The sequence below is a fragment of the Tamandua tetradactyla genome, chromosome 4, assembly GCF_023851605.1.
Source record: "Tamandua tetradactyla isolate mTamTet1 chromosome 4, mTamTet1.pri, whole genome shotgun sequence".
Taxonomy (NCBI): Eukaryota; Metazoa; Chordata; class Mammalia; order Pilosa; family Myrmecophagidae; genus Tamandua; species Tamandua tetradactyla.
This window is the reverse complement of record NC_135330.1, coordinates 141,236,042-141,254,637: the sequence shown is the minus strand read 5'-3', so window position 1 is coordinate 141,254,637 and position 18,596 is coordinate 141,236,042. Positions and strand designations below refer to the sequence as shown.

The 18,596-nt window shown below is 36.9% G+C and overlaps 1 protein-coding gene and 1 long non-coding RNA gene across 7 annotated transcripts in view; one reads left to right on the top strand and one right to left on the bottom strand.

The window, feature by feature from the left end:
• The window catches only part of KLF12 (KLF transcription factor 12), a 483,475-nt gene that overhangs the window by 357,711 nt on the left and 107,168 nt on the right, over nucleotides 1-18,596 (top strand). The gene's annotated exons all lie outside the window — the stretch shown is intronic.
• On the bottom strand, nucleotides 4,822-14,111 carry LOC143681421 (uncharacterized). 2 transcript variants are annotated; one of them, XR_013174600.1, is made up of 4 exons: nucleotides 13,974-14,111; nucleotides 11,314-11,389; nucleotides 7,292-7,405; nucleotides 4,822-5,000 (listed from the first exon to the last, which is right to left on the bottom strand). It is a non-coding gene; the product is annotated as an uncharacterized LOC143681421 (long non-coding RNA). The 2 variants fall into 2 exon arrangements; XR_013174599.1 differs by lacking the exon at nucleotides 13,974-14,111 and adding an exon at nucleotides 13,523-13,739.

The window sequence follows — 18,596 nt, the reverse complement described above, 5'->3', positions numbered from 1 at the left end:
TGTTGAATTTTTATTTGTTTTGTTTTTTTGGAAAGTACATGGGCCAGGAATCAAACCCGGGTCTCCCACGTGGCAGGCGGAATTCTACCACTGAGCTACCTTTACACCCCCAGCAAGTATGAATTTTATCCATTCAAAATGTATTTATTAAAGCCCAGTATATACCAGACCCATTTAATCTTTTTTTTTCTTTTACATGGGCAGGCACCGGGAATCGAACCCAGGTCCTCCAGCATGGCAGGCGAGCATTCTTGCCTGCTGAGCCACCATGGCCCGCCCAACCCATTTAATCTTAATTGTACATGCAACATCTTTCCCTTCCTATTCACATGAACTTGGAAATTTTCCTTTCTTCCTTTGAACTCTTAAAAAATGAATGCAGATTTGTACATTGTGAACTCACAGTGTAGGCTGGCTCTTGGTATGTTCTGATGATAAAAATAAAGGAGCTTTTGGATTGGGTCATGGTGGCTCAGCAGGCAGAGTTCTCACCTGCCATGTCAGAGACCCGGGTTCGATTCCTGGTGCCTGCCCATGCGACTGGGGGTGGGAACTAATAATAAAGGAGCTTTTATTCTAGTAATAGCCCTTTCACTTGCTGTCTCCATAATTTTTTTTTTTTTTTTGCCTGGGCAGGTACTGGGAATCAAAATTGGGTGTCCAACATGGCAGGAGAGAACTCTGCCTGTTGAGCCACCATCTCCGTACTATTTTATAGTGCTCTAACCTTCCCACTGCTTATCCTTTAGAGATACACGACACCTTATGTTCTTTCCATATTTCTGTACTGGTGAAGCGCTCAGATACTATAGATTTACTTTTTTATATTGTGAAGAACTGAGATCATACAATCAAAATCGAAGATAAGCATTTCTGACTCATCCAGAGACTCTTGTTAGATTATTTTATGTGAATACATTGTTCTATATAATGACATATCAAGTTTTGGAAGGGAGTAACTTCATTCTTATACTTCATTCATTCAGTACTTGTTGCACATTGCTCATATACAAGAGTTTCTGGAGTAAGAAAGTAGAAAATATTCTTTAACATGCCAAGAGTGATTTTATTTTCCAACCTCTATGATGTCTAAGGTATTTGTATTTTTAAAAAAAAATCTGATGATTTAAACTTTTTGTGTACATTACAGTGATTTTTTTCATCTATCGTGGAAGCTTTATTGAGCATCTACTATATGCCAGGAAATCACCAGTCAGGTGGAAGGTCTGCATGGGTTAGGTAAAACCATCTTTATCATGAGGAAAAAATATTCAATGCTACCTTGTATGTCAATATTTGGCAAAATTAAAAAAAGCATGATGACTTTCTTTTTAACAAGTTTTGATGCTTGTAAGATCTGTATTTTGTCAATTTTGAAACCAGTTATAAAGAAATAGACACAACAGTGGTAGCCTGGCCCTGAGTTCTAACATACATATGTAACCATTGTTTTTGGCAAGACTAGGGTCAGACATCCCAAGCAGTGCAAAGCACAGAGTTATAAGCAATCAAAGTTTGCTGATATCATGGTTCCATAATTTTGTAGGCTAGTTAAAAAGAAGATAAACCCTGCAGGGAACAGGTTCATCTAAACATTCCTTCCTGACCCTTGCCCTCTATTTAATCTTCTACATGGGAATAGAAGATGGCACATAGGTCAGAATGCAACTTGCTCCCATGGCTCTTGCCATGTAAATTTCATTGATTTTTAGACTCCCCGATTCTCAGATTATATATAGTCACTCTGCGTGTCTCATGTTTTTGTTTTTGCTTTCATTTAAAATGATGATCTATTTGGAATTTATTATTACAAATAGAATGAGGTAGATCCTGGTATGCTTTCTTAGATATCCAGGCAGTTTAGCCACTACCAATGTTTTTAAAACCATCCTTTCTCCTCTGAATTAACATTCTGTTTTGATTCCTATAAAAACATGAATCTATTTCTGGAGTCTCTTAATCTAGTCTAATAAAAAGATTTGTCTAGGGCAGGCAGTGGTGGCTCAGTGGCAGAATTCTCACCTGCCATGCTAGGGACCAGGGGTCAATTCCCAGAGCCTATCCATGTAAAAAAATAAAATAAAAAAAGAGAAAGAGAGATTTGTCTCATGCATAGTATGTACTATATATTATATATGTCATTATTTACTATGCACTTTTATTAACGTAATGGCTGTGGAATAAGTAAAAAAAAATTGGAATTATTAGGAGACGAGTTATTTAAAGACATTTTCAAAGTTATCTTTAAATTTATCCAATAGTATCAGGCAAATAGGGAGTATGAACAGTTTTTCAACTCAAATATAGGTAGAAAGAGGACCTAAATATAAATGTTTTATATTTTCTTTAGGAAAACATATCTGTAAGTATAGATAAAGTGCTTGCAATTTTTAAGTAAGGCTATTCCAGTAAGTTACACAGAATCACATTTTTAAAGGTGGTTTGAGATGGATCCTTATCCACCACTGTAATACCTAATGTCTATAGGTCTTTCTTTCCTCCCTCCCCCCCCCCCCTTTCCTCTCTTCCCTTCACAACCAGAAAATGAGGGCTTTGGAGGAAATTATCTCTCAGATCCTATTCGGGTCTGCTATGTAATGAGTCAATGATTTATCAACATACTTGAGAGTTCTGAGCCCTCCTTGGTAATTATAGCTTCTCCTAACCTCCCAGAATCAGTGGCCATTTAATCATGTGGTTTGAGGTTTGTGTTTCTACTCACTCTGCCTTTATGATGCCAGGTAACTATGTCTAAAATGATGGCTTTACCTAAGTAGGAGAGGATTAGGTGGTTATCACAGTTTGAGTCACATTTATATGCATTTTCTTTAACAATTACTTGCATTCAAATAAGTAAGATATTGGAATTTAGAGTTTTATTAATGAAACTGTTGAATGAGGTTTAATAATAGATGATTTATAAGAGATTCAAGAAAAAAGTAGCAGGACCTTTACATGCAGAAAATATTAATCATACAGAGAGCAGATGTTAAAGGAGGGAGTCCCGATCCAGGAAATTCATTCAGGGCTCCAAAGCATATTAGTGTTATCGTGGGCTGTCAAAGGAGTCTGTCAGCCGTGAACTCTCACAATGAGAACTCATGAGTCCAGTGACAGGAAAGTGGCCTCAATGATCCTTTTCAAAATGTTAACTACAGAATCCTAGGTTTTGTCAAAGTCTTTCAGAGGGTCCATTTTAATGTCTGCCACCAAGCAAATTGGAGCCAAAGTTTTCTAAACAAATGTGTTAACTTATACTTTCAGATTATCTTATTTGGTGACACATCTCACAGTGTATCTTCCACCATCTCTGTTCATATATTTAAAATTCTTGTAAATGGGATTCTTGAGACGCTGAATCCAAGAACTTAGCATAATGCCCGTAATGTAGTAAAACCTCAATAAATGCTAGTTTTTGCTGCTTCCTGTTCTCATTCTTTTTATTATATCATTGGTTAGAAAGACCATCACTTTCTACTAGTTCTTTTCAAATTCATGTCTGCAGATGTCCACTCCCATAAAATTGCACATTTGAGCACATTACTAAAGCCTGCATGTGCCAGATTCAATTAGATGTCAGGCAGAGGTAAGCACAGGTGCTAAGCATGTGCCCTCACCACAGCCTAACACATGTACAAAAACAGATGAATGCAGAAGTGGTGCAGTGGCAGAGTTCTCACTGGCCATGCTGGAGACCTGGGTTCAATTCCTGGTATCTGCCCATGCCAAAAAACAAAACAAAACCCAGCAAATGAATGTGTGGCTGCAATGGTATAAATAACTTTGGTTCTTAGTTTCTAACTTTGATCATACTGATAAAGAATATAAACTTTTATTAGAAATTTTTGTTAATTTAGCTTTGAAACAAAAAGTTCCTCTACACCGTTAATTCTGTTTTTAAGCTTTTGGGTCATTGTTTTATTATTGAGGAATGGCGTGGACTGTTAAGTGTGCAGTTCAATGAATTGTTTAAATATCATCTTAGTTTTTCAGGGCTGCTCTACCTAAGCTCTGCAGACTGACAGGCTTAAACAACAGAAATTGATTGTCTAATGGTGCTGGAGGCTAAAATTCCAAGATCAAGATGTCGGCAGGGCTATTGTTCCTCTTAAAGGGAAGAATATATTTTGCACCTCTTCCCAGGCTTTTGGCTGGCTTAACTCAGTCTCTGTTTATCACATGGCCATTTTTTTTTTTTTAACATGGGCAGGCACTGGGAATCGAACCCAGGTCTCTAACATGGCAGGCAAGAACTCTGCCTTCTGAGCATTTCTTTCTCTGTCTCTCTCTTACCCGCTGTGTCCAAATTTCCTCTGCTTAGAAGGACACTAATCATTGAATTTTTCATATTGGCCTAATCCAATTTGTCTTCATCTTAACTGGTTATATTTTCAGAGATGCCATTTACAAATAAATTCCCATTCATAGCACTGGGGGTTGGGACTTGAACATGTCTTTTTTAGGAAAGGGACACAATTCCGTCCATGTCACACATGAATACACCCAAGTGGTTTTCATCCTGATCAATATAGAGACTGTTTTGAGCACCTCAGCAGATTCTCTTATACCCTTTCCACAGTGATAATGTAGATTATTTTAGAGCTTTTCCAACTAGTGGTAATATAGATTGTTTTAATGGAAGAGGATTCCAAGATTATAAGATGACATGATAAATACTCTTATTTCTAACTGTGAATCTCAGTGAATATAGCTTCTTTTCTACTCACTATTTGAAGAAAATAGAGTTGAATTGGATGCCGCCATTGATGTTACAGAAACTTTCAGAATTTAGTACTCATTAAAACACATCATTGTACTCTTCATAATATTTATTGATTTTCACTCATAAGTTTATTATACATAGAAATTGTTTATTTTTTTATACAGATGATTCTCTGTAAAATTTCATTGTTAAAAGCGTTCTGCTTCTGGAACCAGCAGTTCTCATTTGCAATGTAAGGTACACATGAATGGGTTCGGAGGTGTTGGTAGGCTGGCATCTGTTAAGAGTAAAGAGAGGAGTTGCAGATAACTTGCTGGCAGTTTCATTTGACCTGCTGTCTGTGTCACAGCCATAGTGAGTGACCCTCCTAATTAGACACATTCATAAGAGTATTATGTCTCTGAACATGGGGAAAGAATAATAGAAAACATCTGATTTAGGTCTGGAACTTGCCATGTTTTGTGCATTCTATCAACTCAGTATGTTGCTGGGAATACATTTTGATATTCCATCATCAGCCCGGTGTAATATGTTCCTGTTTTGATTATTACATTCTCTATACAAGGATCATTATTATATGACCTTTAACCATGGCATTTGGTCTGACAATAAGACCGAATAGTGTATTTCTTTATTCTCTTCCAATTCAAAAAAAGACTTTGGGATAATTTATATAAATGTATCCTATATAATAGAATTGAAAAATAACAAGCAGGAAAACAGTGAAAGTAACAGGAAAATATGAGAACAGTTAGATAAATCTAGGAAAATGTTATTACTTAGATATGCAGAGATTAAGGTTCTGCACAATAAATAGAGACTAGATGCTAATTTCATCCATATGCACCTAATGTTCACTTCTCCAAGGTTTTACTGTAGGAGAATAACCACAAAATATTGCCCTTAAGAAGACGATGATTTTTTTTTACTTGACAGCTTATTTTAAATGACGAATAGTTAATGTGGCAGAAAATGTCATTTCAATAAGGGGGTGTGACAAATTGCTTGAAAGTTCTATTACTATATTATTTATTTATATACAATAAAATACTTTAATTTCAACATTAGTTGAATCATTAGTGCAATAATAAATTGTAGCTTTCGCTACATATGTATAGATATATGAATACACAGTTGCATAAATCCTAGTACATTCTGTTCTTTGGCTTTACAAAAAGCATTAATTATACATGTCTGCTAACTCCAATTTCTGTCACAATTTGTATCCATTTAATTTTTCAAAGAACTTCAAGAATATAAAATAAGTGAAAGTGAGGTTATTTTAGGGATCCTGAAAAGAATGAAATTGGAGTCTTTTAAAATTTATTTCTAAAATACAGGACATGTTTTCCAAGGCACAGTTCCCCCTGTTCATTCAAAATTTCAAGATTAGAAAAGAAAAAGTTTTCATCCAATGCAATCTGTTATTTTTATTCCCTAAAAGAACAGGAAGCACTTTCATGAAAGAGAAAATGTGATTTAGTGGAAGCCCAGGGCTGGTAGTAATTACTTCTGAATTTTAGTTCCACCTCTGCTGTAACCAGCTCTGCCTTCAAGTCATTGAATCTGAGCACCCACCAGTGTGGAATGGACCACATCTGCTCCTTCCTCTCCTATTAGATTATGAGAAGGGAAGCAGTACAATTATCTGGAGTTCTTAAATTTCTTAGCAAAATTGACCCTAAATGCACTGTGGCAGCCCAGGGAGATTCTTTAGGGAAGCTCTCTAGGTCAGTTTTGGCCCCAAGACCTAGCCCAACACTTCATGCAGTAGATATAAATGCATCACAAAATTATGTATCTTTCTATTACTTGCTTTTGAGTGCCACCCTAAAGAGTATTGGCTTTTATTATTGCAAAATAGTGTTAGCATGGGTCATTTCACAAAATACTTGCTAATTGGAAGGATTAACTTGTATTCTAATCACAAAACAGTGTGATTACAAAATTACAAAAATAAACTAAAGCTAACAAATAGATGGCCCAGAGTAGACTGATGTATGTTTTTACTTACATTTTAGTAAGTAAAATGTAATTTTACTTGAATTTCAATGAGACTTACAAATGGTATTTCATTTTTTAATTAATTTTTAAATTTTTTTTAAAATACAAGAAAACACCAAATGCAAACATTCTTAACTTTTGATCATTCTGTTTTACATATATAATCAGTAAATCACAATATCATCAAATAGTTGCATATTCATCATCATGATCATTTCTTGGAACATTTGGATCTATTCAGAAAAAGAAATAAAAAGAAAACAAAAAAAATTCACACATATCATACCCCTTACCCCTCCCTTTCATTGAACACTAGCATTTCAATCTAAATTTATTTTGACATACAAATGGTATTTCTAACTGTTTCAATTTTGCATTTTAATGAAAAGGAAAATATATCACAAAAAGATCAAGCAATTAATTTAGTTTACAGATTACCTCTAAAAATCAGAAGCACCTAAAATCAATTAAAACCTGTTTTTGTAAGTAACTATTAATTGCTGAAGTATTTTTGTTTATGAGCTGAAATTTGAAAGCTAGTAACCATTATGTAAAGAGTAAGACCTTAATCTGTGTTCAGCAGTGCTTATGGGATGTGTCTTCCACATCCCTTTTCTCTTTTCATCCGCTCCTCTTCATAAGGTAAGTATTAATATTTCCAGTTCAGAGATGAGGAACCTAAAATTGAACATGTTAGATTGAACTTGCTTAGCATCAGAATAGTGTATTTTGGTACTAACATCCAAGCCTAGCTCCTCTGCCTGAATCTTTGCTCTTTCCATTATACTCTGAAAGTGCACGGAAGTTCTTAGACCCTGTGCAGCCAGAATCTCACTGTGTAATCTGGGGCAAATCATGGAGTTTTCCCTCAGTCAGGTTGGGTTGATGTAGCCACAGGCCAGACAATGTCCAAAATACTTTCTGCCTCTGAGTCCTGTTGAGGTATATTTAATTCGGTGGGAAATGAAACATGGTTCGAATTCGTTCGTCTGCCTAGTGCTATTGTAGCACTCGCCAAGTCCCAGAATGCCTGGAATTCATTTACAGATGGTGAATGTAGCCATGGCTTCCTGCTGTAAGGCTTTCTTGAGGATCGGATGAGATAAGATGTATAAAAGTGTCCTGAGCACTCTAAAGTACTTCCCCAATGTAGAGACTCACCGTGAGCCATTGGTCCTCACTTAAAGTTCAGTGATTGAAAATATTCACAGAAAAACAACAAAGGCATACAAACTTCCAATCATAAGATGCAATTTATGAGAATATCGTGTGTTAGGAAGAGTGTTTTTTTGCTCTTTGCTCATCATGGTAAAATGGAAAGTCTTTCTCAGGAGTTTGAGTTTTTCTAATGACTTGAACTGCTACAATTTGAACAAAATGTAGTCTTAATAGCTTTCAGAAATAGCAACAAACTAATTTGAAGCATATACAAAGTGTGAAAGTTTCTTTGGAATACTCAGCAGAGCTGACACTGAGATTACATGACACTGTTGACTATAAAAGTCATGAAATATAGTTTTCACTAGAATATGACTTTTATTCATATCTTAATTAGCAGAATGTGTAGGTGCAAGTTTCACACTTTATAAGAGAGTTAATTGCAGGGAATTTCCATTTCAGTACCAGTTTACTTTATTTGAAATTTAATATATGGCATTGAGATATTCTGAAACAGCAAAATGAAATAAAAGCAATTTTCTGGAAGAAACAAAGTCTTAAAACAAAGCAAAACACACACACAGACATACACACACAAACTAAGAAGCAATATCTAGACAAAGGGAGCATGATGTATATTTAATCCAAGGGCACAGAGGTGGCTTCTAGTTACCCCATGGTGCTGTTAACAGTTAACATTCTATAGCATCATACTGAACGTCTAGTCCTAAAACACACCTCCCTGCACGCACGTTTGAAATGTGCCTATATGGGTTGTCTTCTTCAGATCAGCATTTCCTGTTCTTTGCTTGCCTGTAGGGCATAAAGATATGAGAATGGGAACAAAAAGATCCTCACAGGAGGGTGACCCATTTGGACTAAACTAGAGCCAACACCTCAAATTCCCAGCCATAACTTCTAGATCATTTGCTTTGAAGCCCAAGATTTAAAATACCTTTAGTTATATACGAATTTCAAAAACAAGTATAATTGTCTACATTTGCTAGATTTTCTACGTGATAACTTCACAAGGGAGAATGTGTTAGACAAGCCAATAGACAAAAAAAACAACCTATACTTTTCCATATTGGAAATAAGTTACATAGGGCAAGACTTAGTCTTATCCAATAAGACCTAACAAGAAAACCCTGATGTGACCACTATTTCCTTTTATTGAATAAAATATATGTGCAGCCGGGTGAGGAGCACTCAGCTACCGGTGCCACCCTCTCTCTCCTGCTGGTAGGTTATTCCCACAGGTTCCTCCTACTTTTTCTGCTCCCCCTTTCTTTTTTTAATATTTTTATATTACATAGTATAACATATATACAAAGCAAAGAAATAACAACAAAAAGACAGCCAACCCAATTGCAAAATGGGAAAAAGACTTGAACAGACACCTCTCAGAAGAGGAAATACGGATGGCCAGGAGGCACATGAAGAGATGCTCAATGTCCCTGGCCATTAGAGAAATGCAAATCAAAACCACAATGAGATATCATCTCACACCCACCAGAATGGCCATTATCAACAAAACAGAAAATGACAAGTGCTGGAGAGGATGCGGAGAAAGAGGCACACTTATCCACTGTTGGTGGGGATGTCAAAGGGTGCAACCACTGTGGAAGGCAGTTTGGCGGTTCCTCAAAAAGCTGAATATAGAATTGCCATACGACCCAGCAATACCATTGCTAGGTATCTACTCAAAGGACTTAAGGGCAAAGACACAAACGGACATTTGCACACCAATGTTTATAGCAGCATTATTTACAATTGCAAAGAGATGGAAACAGCCAAAATCTCCATCAACAGAAGAATGGCTAAACAAACTGTGGTATATACATACGATGGAATATTATGCAGCTTTAAGACAAGATAAACTTATGAACCATGTAATAACATGGATGGACCTAGAGAATATTATGCTGAGTGAAACCAGCCAAAAACTAAAGGACAAATACTGTATGGTCCCACTGATGTGAACGGACATTCGAGAATAAACTTGAAATATGTCGTTGGTAACAGAGTTCAGCAGGAGTTAGAAACAGGGTAAGACAATGGGTAATTGAAGCTGAAGGGATACAGACTGTGCAACAGGACTAGAAACAAAAACTCAAAAATGGACAGCACAATAATACCTAATTGTAAAGTAATCATGTTAAAATACTGAATGAAGCTGCATCTGAGCTATAGGGTTTTTTTTGTTTTTGTTTGCTTGTTGATTTGTTTGTTGTTGTTGTTTTTTACTATTACTTTTATTTCTTTTCTTTATATTAACATTTTATATCTTTTTCTGTTGTGTTGCTAGTTCCTCTAAACCGATGCAAATGTACTAAGAAACAATGATCATGCATCTATGTGATGATGTTAAGAATTACTGAGTGCATATGTAGAATGGTATGATTTCTAAATGTTGTGTTAATATCTTTTTTTTTTTCCGTTAATAAAAAATAAAAATAAAAAAAAAAAAGAAAAAAAAAAAAAAGAAATAAGCAATAGTTTTCAAAGCGCTCTTCAACAAGTGGTTATAGGACAGATCCCAGAGTTTGTCATGGGCTACCATACCATCCTCTCCTATTTTTTCCTTCTAGCTGCTCCAGAATTTAGGAGGCTAGAGGGCTTAAATACTTTTTTATCATCCCGATAGACTTTTTTCCTTCTTTTTTTTTGTGAATAATAACATATATATTAAACTATAACTTTCAAAGCACAGTACCACAATTAAGTTGTAGAATATATTTCAGACTTTGCCATGGGTTAGAATTTCACAATTTTCGGTTTTTACTTCTAGCTGCTCTAAAATACTGGAGACTAAAAGAGATAGCAATTTAATGATTCAGCATTCGTACATATTCATTTGTTAAGTCTTGTCTTCTATGTATAATTCCACTATCACCTTTGATTTTTTCGTTCCTCTCATTGGGGTTGTTTAGGCTATAGCAGTTCTAAATTTTTGCTATTGGAAGGGTCTGTCACTAATATGGGGTAGGGAGATGGAACTATCTGATGTTCTGGAGAGGCTGGGCTAGGTTTCACAACTTACCTGGACCAAGGACCTATCTAGAAGTTGTAGGTTACTGGCAAGTTACTCTAGTGCCTTGTGGAATCTTATGTACAGCCCTAGGTGTTCTTTAGGATTTGCTGGAATGGTCCTGGTTGTGGGTTGGCAGATTTTGATAGGTAGCAAGGTCTACCTGAAGCTTGCGTAAGAGTAACCTCCAGAGTAGCCTCTTGACTCTACTTAAACTCTCTGCCACTGATACTTTCTTAATTATACTTCTTTTCTCCCATTTGGTGAGGATGTAATTGTTGATCCCACAGTGCCAGGTCTGGATTCATCGCTGGGAGTCCTCTCCCATGTCACCAGGGAGACTTTCACCCCTGGATGTCATGTCCCACGTAGGGGAAAGGGCAATGATTTCACTTACAGAGTTGCCTGCCCCTCTCTTTTTGCTGACTTCCTTTAAGATGTTCAGCTGTAAACTTATTTCAGCCACCTGCAAACTAGAAATTTTAAAGCTGTCACAGTTATTGTGATGATTTTTGTAATGAAGAAATGTACTATGGTGTACCTTTTTTTATTTGTTTGCTAGAAAATAAAACATTTCCCATAAACCATTTCATTGAATGAATGGTCTACCATTCAAATCGGTATATCTGTTAAAATGGAAGTGGTTGCTTACCTGCCCAGCAAATAAGTTCTGGGACCAGAGGCTTGGGTTCAGAACCTGCAGCTGAGTGTTTGGATATCTGATCTTGGCAATTTACTTTATTTCTAGAAGCTGCAGTTTATTTGTTACTGTTTTTTTATTTTTTCAACTTTAGAATATGTGAAGAACCTTAATCATACAGTGGTGAGTAGATCAAATGAAACAGAGTGTATAAAGTGTTTAGTAGAGAGCAAGGCAAATACTAACTGCTAAAGAAATGTTCACTGAGAAATTAACTTACTAATTATTTGACCAATCATTTACTAAAATATCTGTTGAGTACCAACTTGATAAAAGGGGTTGTGTTCTACCCCAGAGAAAATACAAACTGGGCATCTGTGTTACATTTGAGTCCAGACACTGCTTTTCTCACTAATTGCATGACCTTGAACAAGCTGTATTATTTCTGGGCTTGTTTCATCTTCTCTAAAATGAACCAATAATGTCACATGGTTGTTTCAAGGATGAGAGATGAAATAAGTGGCTGGAGAGTAGTAGGTGTATTATTCTAATGTTGTAATTATATTCCTTAGGAATTAAAATGAGATAAAACCTAGTATATATAATAAGAAATTACTAAAAACATAATAAAGTGAAAAATATGTATTCTGACAGTACATTCTGTCTGTTCGGAGAACGGGGAGAGAAAAAGCACTTTGTCTTGACATGGTCAACGATGGCTTCATGAGAGAGATGGGGCTTGTTCTACGCATTGAAAGATAGCTAGGATTTATATGTCAGAAGTAGAGAGAATGGCATTTCCACGAGTGAAATGGTATAAGCTGAAGCCCTGTCACAGAAAACTACAAGCCTAAAGGGAAATGTCCTTAGAGAGAAATGATGTGAGACGGCACTAGTGGGGTATGGCTGAACCATGGGGACCCTTTAATGTCATGTTAAGGAGGCAGGGCTTTATCCTGTGGACATCAGGACCCCCCTCCGCAGTTATTGAACATAGCATTGAGGGAATGAGCAGAGTAGTCTAGGAAAGTGTTTTAGGGTTCTTAGTTGTCTGTATGAAAATCTACTCAGGCAATTTATGGTGAAGGGAATTACTAAAAGACATTTGGTGCAAGCAGAGCAGCCAGAGGTCAACTGTGGTCAAACAGCTGTACCATCCCCGCCCATCACTTGCACCCCTCAATTGGGATAGGATGACAGAACCTCCTCCTAGCTGCCCCAGGAGAACTATGCCCCTGTTATCATATCTACTCAAAAAATCAGCCTCCTGCCCAAGGCTCCTCCTTCCACTGCTCACATCTGTTTTGTTTTGGACACTTACTCACATGCAGGACCTCTGCTGCAATAGTCTCTGGGAAATGTAGTTTTAATCTTCCCAGTCTCTCCTCTTTAGGATAGCAAAAAAAATGAGGGGGTATAATGGATGCCAGTGAGCCAACAGGTAGCATCTACCCAGATGGCTCACCCATTGGTAGCAAGTAAGATGATGCTGTAGGGACAGAGGTTGATATGTGGCTTGGTATCATATGGGCACTAGTGTGCAAAGGGTCAGATAGTAATTCCCTCATTTGGGGAGATTGCAAGGGCAGTAGAGACGTTTCAGAGTGAATCAACAAGTGATACTGGCTCTAACACACAGGACAGGCAGTAAAGAATAGTATAGGACTCTGAAATCTGGTGACTTCACTAAAATATTCACTGAAATACTAATTTTAGTCATAGAAACTTGGGTGTAGAATTGGTAATGGAAAAAAGATGAATTTCATTTTAGATCTATTGAGTTTGTCTTGATACTTGTTTCAGTTTGCTTAAGCTGCCAGAATGTAAATATACCAGAGATGAGTTGGCGTTTATAAAGGGGATTTATTAAGTTACAAGTTTATAATTCTAAGGCCATAAAAATGTCCAAACTAAGGCATCCAGAAAAAGATACCTTGACTTAAGAAAGGCCAATGATCAAGAATACCTCTGTCAGCTGGAAAGGCATGTCTGGCATCTGCTGATTCTTTGGCTTCTGGTTTCAAACAACCTCCCCAGGAGCATTTTTTTTCTGCAGCTCCAGACATCTCTGTCTGTGTCCGTACTGAGCTTTGTCCACAATGGTTCCCTTTTAAAGGGCTCCAGTAAATGGATTAAGACCCACGCTGAATGGGTGGAGAAACATCTCTGTGGAAACCACCTAATCAAAAGGTTCCACCCACAATTGGCTGAGTCACATCTCCAGGGAAACAGCTCAAGAAAAAAGATCCCACCCGAATGATAGGTCTGCCCTCACCAGCCAGATTGGATTAGGATAAAGAGCATGGCTTTTCTGGGGTACATAATAGTTTCAAACCAGCTGAGGAATTTATTTGGTTACAAATTTACAGTTCTAAAGCCATGGAGATGTTTGAATTAAGGCATCAAGAGGAAGATACCTTCTTTGAGAAAAGGTTGCAGACATCCAGGTTTCCTTTGTCACATGGAAAGCTACATGGCGACATCTTTCGGTCCCCTCCAAAACATCTCTGCCATTTCCTCTCATAAAGGACTCCAGCAAGGGGATTAAGACCACCTTGAATGGGCTGGGTCACATCTCCATGGAAACAAACTAAGCAAACGGTCCCACCCACAATAGGTCTGTACCCACAGGGCTGGATTAAAAGAACAGAGGCTTTTCTGGGGTATATAATAGACTCAAACCAGCACAATTTTTAAGTGTACTCATTTAGTATGGTGTTTTATTTTGAAATAATTTCAAACTTACAAGATAGTTGCAAAAATAATACCAAACCCATACAGAGAACTCCAACATACCTTCCACCCAGAAAAACAGATTCACCAACTTTTAACATTTTGCAACACATACTGTGTCATTATTTCTATCTATCCATCTATCCATCTGTCTCTTTTCTAAACATGTAAGAGTTGAACACTTAATGCTTTCACATATTTTCTCTCAGAACAAGGATATTCACTTAGTAGCCACATTAAGTGAAGTTATCAAATTCAGGAAATTTAGCATTGACATAAAGCTTACAATTCCATGTTTTAATATTTTCATACGTCCAATTAGAATACTTCTGGGCATTTTCTCCTCCATTATTAGATCCTGTAAAGGATCGTGTATTGCATTTAGTTGTTATTGTCTTTTTAGTCTCTCTCTCTTTTTTTAATTGAAAAAACATACATAAAATAATCTTTCCCATCTCCTGTTACCAAGCATAGCATTCAATGGGATAATTTCACACAGTGCTGAGCCACCCTCAGTACTATCTATTATCAGAATCCTCCCATCACCCCAAACAGAAACCCTGCACAAAATACCCATTAACTTCCCATTCTCCCTACCCACCCCCAACCTGTACTCTGCTTTCTCTTCTGTATGAATTTGCACGTTGTACCCATTTCATGTGAGTGGAATAAAAGAATATCTGTCTGTACCATTGTGTATGACTTATTTCACTCAGCATGATGTCTTCAAGGCTCATTCATGTTGTAGCATGTGTCAGAACGTCATTCCTTTTTAAGGCTGAATAATGTTCTGTGGTTTGGATACACCACGTTTTGTTTATCCATTCATTTGCTAAGGGACATTTGGATGGCTTCCATATTTTGGCTTTTGTAAATAAAGCTATGAACTTTGATGTAAAAATATCTGGCCAAATCCCTGCTTTCAGTTCTTTTGGCTATTTACCTATAACTGGGATTGCCAGGTCATATGGTAGTTCTATGTTTAACTTTTTGAGGACCTGCCAAATTATTTTCTACAGCAGCTGCACCATTTTACATTCCCATAAAAAATATATAAGGTTCCTATTTCTCTGCATCCTCATCAGCGCTTATTTTCTGTTTTTTGTTTTTTTTGTTTTGCATGGGCAGGCACTGGGAATCGAACCCGCGTCTCTGGCATGGCAGGTGAGAACTCTGCCACTGAGCCACTGTCACACTGCCCAGCACTCTTTTCTTTTTAATAATAATATCCATTCTCATGGGTGTGAACTGGTATCTCATTATGGTTTTGATCTGCATTCTCCTAATGGTTATTATGTTGAGCATCTTTTCATGTGCTCATTGGTTATTTGTGTATCTTCTTTGGAGAAATGTCTGTTCAAGTCCTTTGCCCAATTTTTAATTGGTTGTTTGTCTTTTTGTTAAGTTCTTGGAGTTCTTTATATTCTTCTGGATATTAAACTCTTATCAAATATATGATTTCCAAATATTTTCTCCCATTCTGTTGTTTGTTTTTTCTCTTTCTGGGTAATTGACCTTTGCACCAAAGTTTTTAATTTTGATGAAGTCCGATTTATCTTTGTAGTTGTTCTTGCTCATGGTTTTGGTGCAAAGTTGGAGAGTCCATTGCATAATACAGTCCCAGAGATTTCCTCATGTTTCCTTCTGGAAGTTCTATAGTTTTAGCTCTTATATTTAAGTCATTGACCCATTTTAATTTAATTTTTGTATATGGTGTGAGGTAAAGGTCCACTTTCATTCTTTTGCCTGTGGATATCTAGTTTTCTCAGCAGTATTTGATGAAGAGACTATCGACTCCCCATTGAATGGGCTTGGAGTCCTTGTCAAAAATCATTTGGTGGCTCAGTGGCAGAATTCTCGCCTGCCAAGTCAGAGACCTGGGTTCGATTCCTGGAGCCTGCCCATGCGAGGTAAAAAAAATCAGTTGGCCAGAGATGTACAGGATCATTTCTGCACTCTGAATTTGATTCCATAGCTCCATGTGCCTGTCCTTTTTATTAAGTATATTTCTGAGTACCAGGGAAAGAAAGCTTATAAATAAAAGTGATTTAAATAAGGTTTTTTTGATCAAAAATTAAAATGTTGCTGTCATTTTTAAACTTTGCTGTTGGAACTCCAAGTAAATTCAGCAATGACCTGTGAGTGTGTTACATTCAAAGCAGTTTGGAATTAACATGCAATGTATATACATACAGAGATTTAACATGATAGCTCAAATAAAGAATGTTTCTGCTTTATAATTTTGTGTAGTTTACAAAACAAGAGCCTGTAAAAGCCCAAAAGATGTTAAAATTTTATAAAAGATAAGCAGAACAGGATGGCATAATTTGAATTTAGTACTGTGCAAAGTATATTTCAAAATTGCATGCTTGTGGATTAATTCATGGTGCAGGTAAACAATGGAGTATGCCCAGACCCTCATGAGACCGCTGCATTCTGCAGTAATTCCTATCAGCCAAATAGAAATATTCTGTTTTAAAGCCCTTGAACTTTTGTTGGTCATGCTGCTACCTGAAAGATCCACAGTTTAATCTGTTCATGATTTGCTTTACATGGTGTGAATGAGTCAAACAAGAGAACGAGTGTGTTTTTAGCATACTGATACATATGTGAGAGGAAGGGAATTTTAAGTCCCTGCCCTTCAGCACTGTGTGCATTCGGAATATAGTGTAGCAGTTCAACTGGCTGCCCCGTCTCACCCTGTCCAGATTGACCACCCTTTTATAAACACAGCCGGTAATTAGGAGACAGCTTGGCGAATCAGAGCCCAGACATGAGTGCGTGCCAGCCACTCAACTGATTGGCAGTCAACACCAAATTCGAAAATGTGTAGATCCAAAATTAAAAAGAAACAAAGGTCACCTCGTTACCGCTGAGTCATACTTCCTAGTCAGTAGATAATTTATATAGTCAGTTTAACATTTAGTTTCTAAAGTGCTGGCTTATCTGGGATATTTGTAGGGTGAGTTAAGTTTATCTTGCTCTTTAACAGGATATCACAACACTCTGGTTACTTTTTGTTCCAAAATTCAGCTTTTAAACTTTCTTCATAATGAATTTCCCTCGTGTAAATCAGGCATTGGAAGTTTTGAGATTGTCTTTAATGTAGTCTCTCAGCATATAGCCTGTCAATACCAGTAGCTAGAGACAGAATCCTATCTTACTGCCTTTTTTTCTGCAGAAAGTTAGGCGGAGAGACTCACAGTGTAATCTGGGGCAGCCGTGAGCAAGCATCGCCACTGCGGGATGGGGACAGAGCAGGCAAGGACAGGGTAATCAGCAGACTTGTGTGGCACCTGCTGTGCTCCCAGCACTATTCTGAATGAGATGTACCCCTGTGGTTACTTGTGGTAACCGGTCCCTTTCTAAAGACAGAAAAACAGAGTCATGGAAAATTAGATACCGGAACTGAGACCACACAGCCAGAAGTCGTATACCCTGGATGGAAGCCTAGCAGTCTGTTCCAAATTCTGTACTTTTAAACCATGCATTATGTAATATTTTAACTTCAGCCTGAAAAATGTTTCAGGGCAAGGGCAATATTCCATGCATTTTGTACATCCCCAGAGCCTAACCTCCAGCCTGGGAAATTATGGAAACTAAGAAGATGTTTCAGTTCATTAGTTATGATAGTTTTGTTTTGTTCTCTCTTTTTGCCCCCTGCTCTCCCTAGGATAAAGGATATGGGGGTTAGGCCGGGTAAACAAGTGTCAGCCTCTGCTGTACTCGGAATTAATTCTCTCTCTTCTTAATTATTGAATTGTAATTTTATCCCTTATAGTACAAGGTGATTTATATTTCTTTCTTTCCCAATTTTCCTGGATAGGAATTCGAGAGTGAAACATCAGTTGATCAAATTTAATTTTATCATTCATGTATTTTGAAAAATCACAGTACTTCCTTTTTACTGTTTGGTAATATTTCAGTGTTTGATAATATGTGTGCTTTAGGTATGTGTTTTGTGTGTTACCATTTAGTACATATGTGAAATTTGTATTCTACTTCATTCTATATTGATTCTCCTTATTTTTGCAACTTGTCTTAGGGGCTCTGTGAAAATGCTTGCTTTATCTTCTTCAAAGCAAAAATAAAGCTAGATAATAAGAATCCATTTGTGGGTACTTTCAAGACCCAGTTTACTTTGCATAACATCTGTATTTAATCAGGGACTACAAATTTAAGCAAACTGCTCTCATCATATTTTATAAATTCAGTTTGTCTGAATTATTTAAAAGAGGGTGTCAGAATTGGTAGATTTAAATACAGGAAATTCTATTTTATGGCCGTTCACCCCATCTATATTTCTG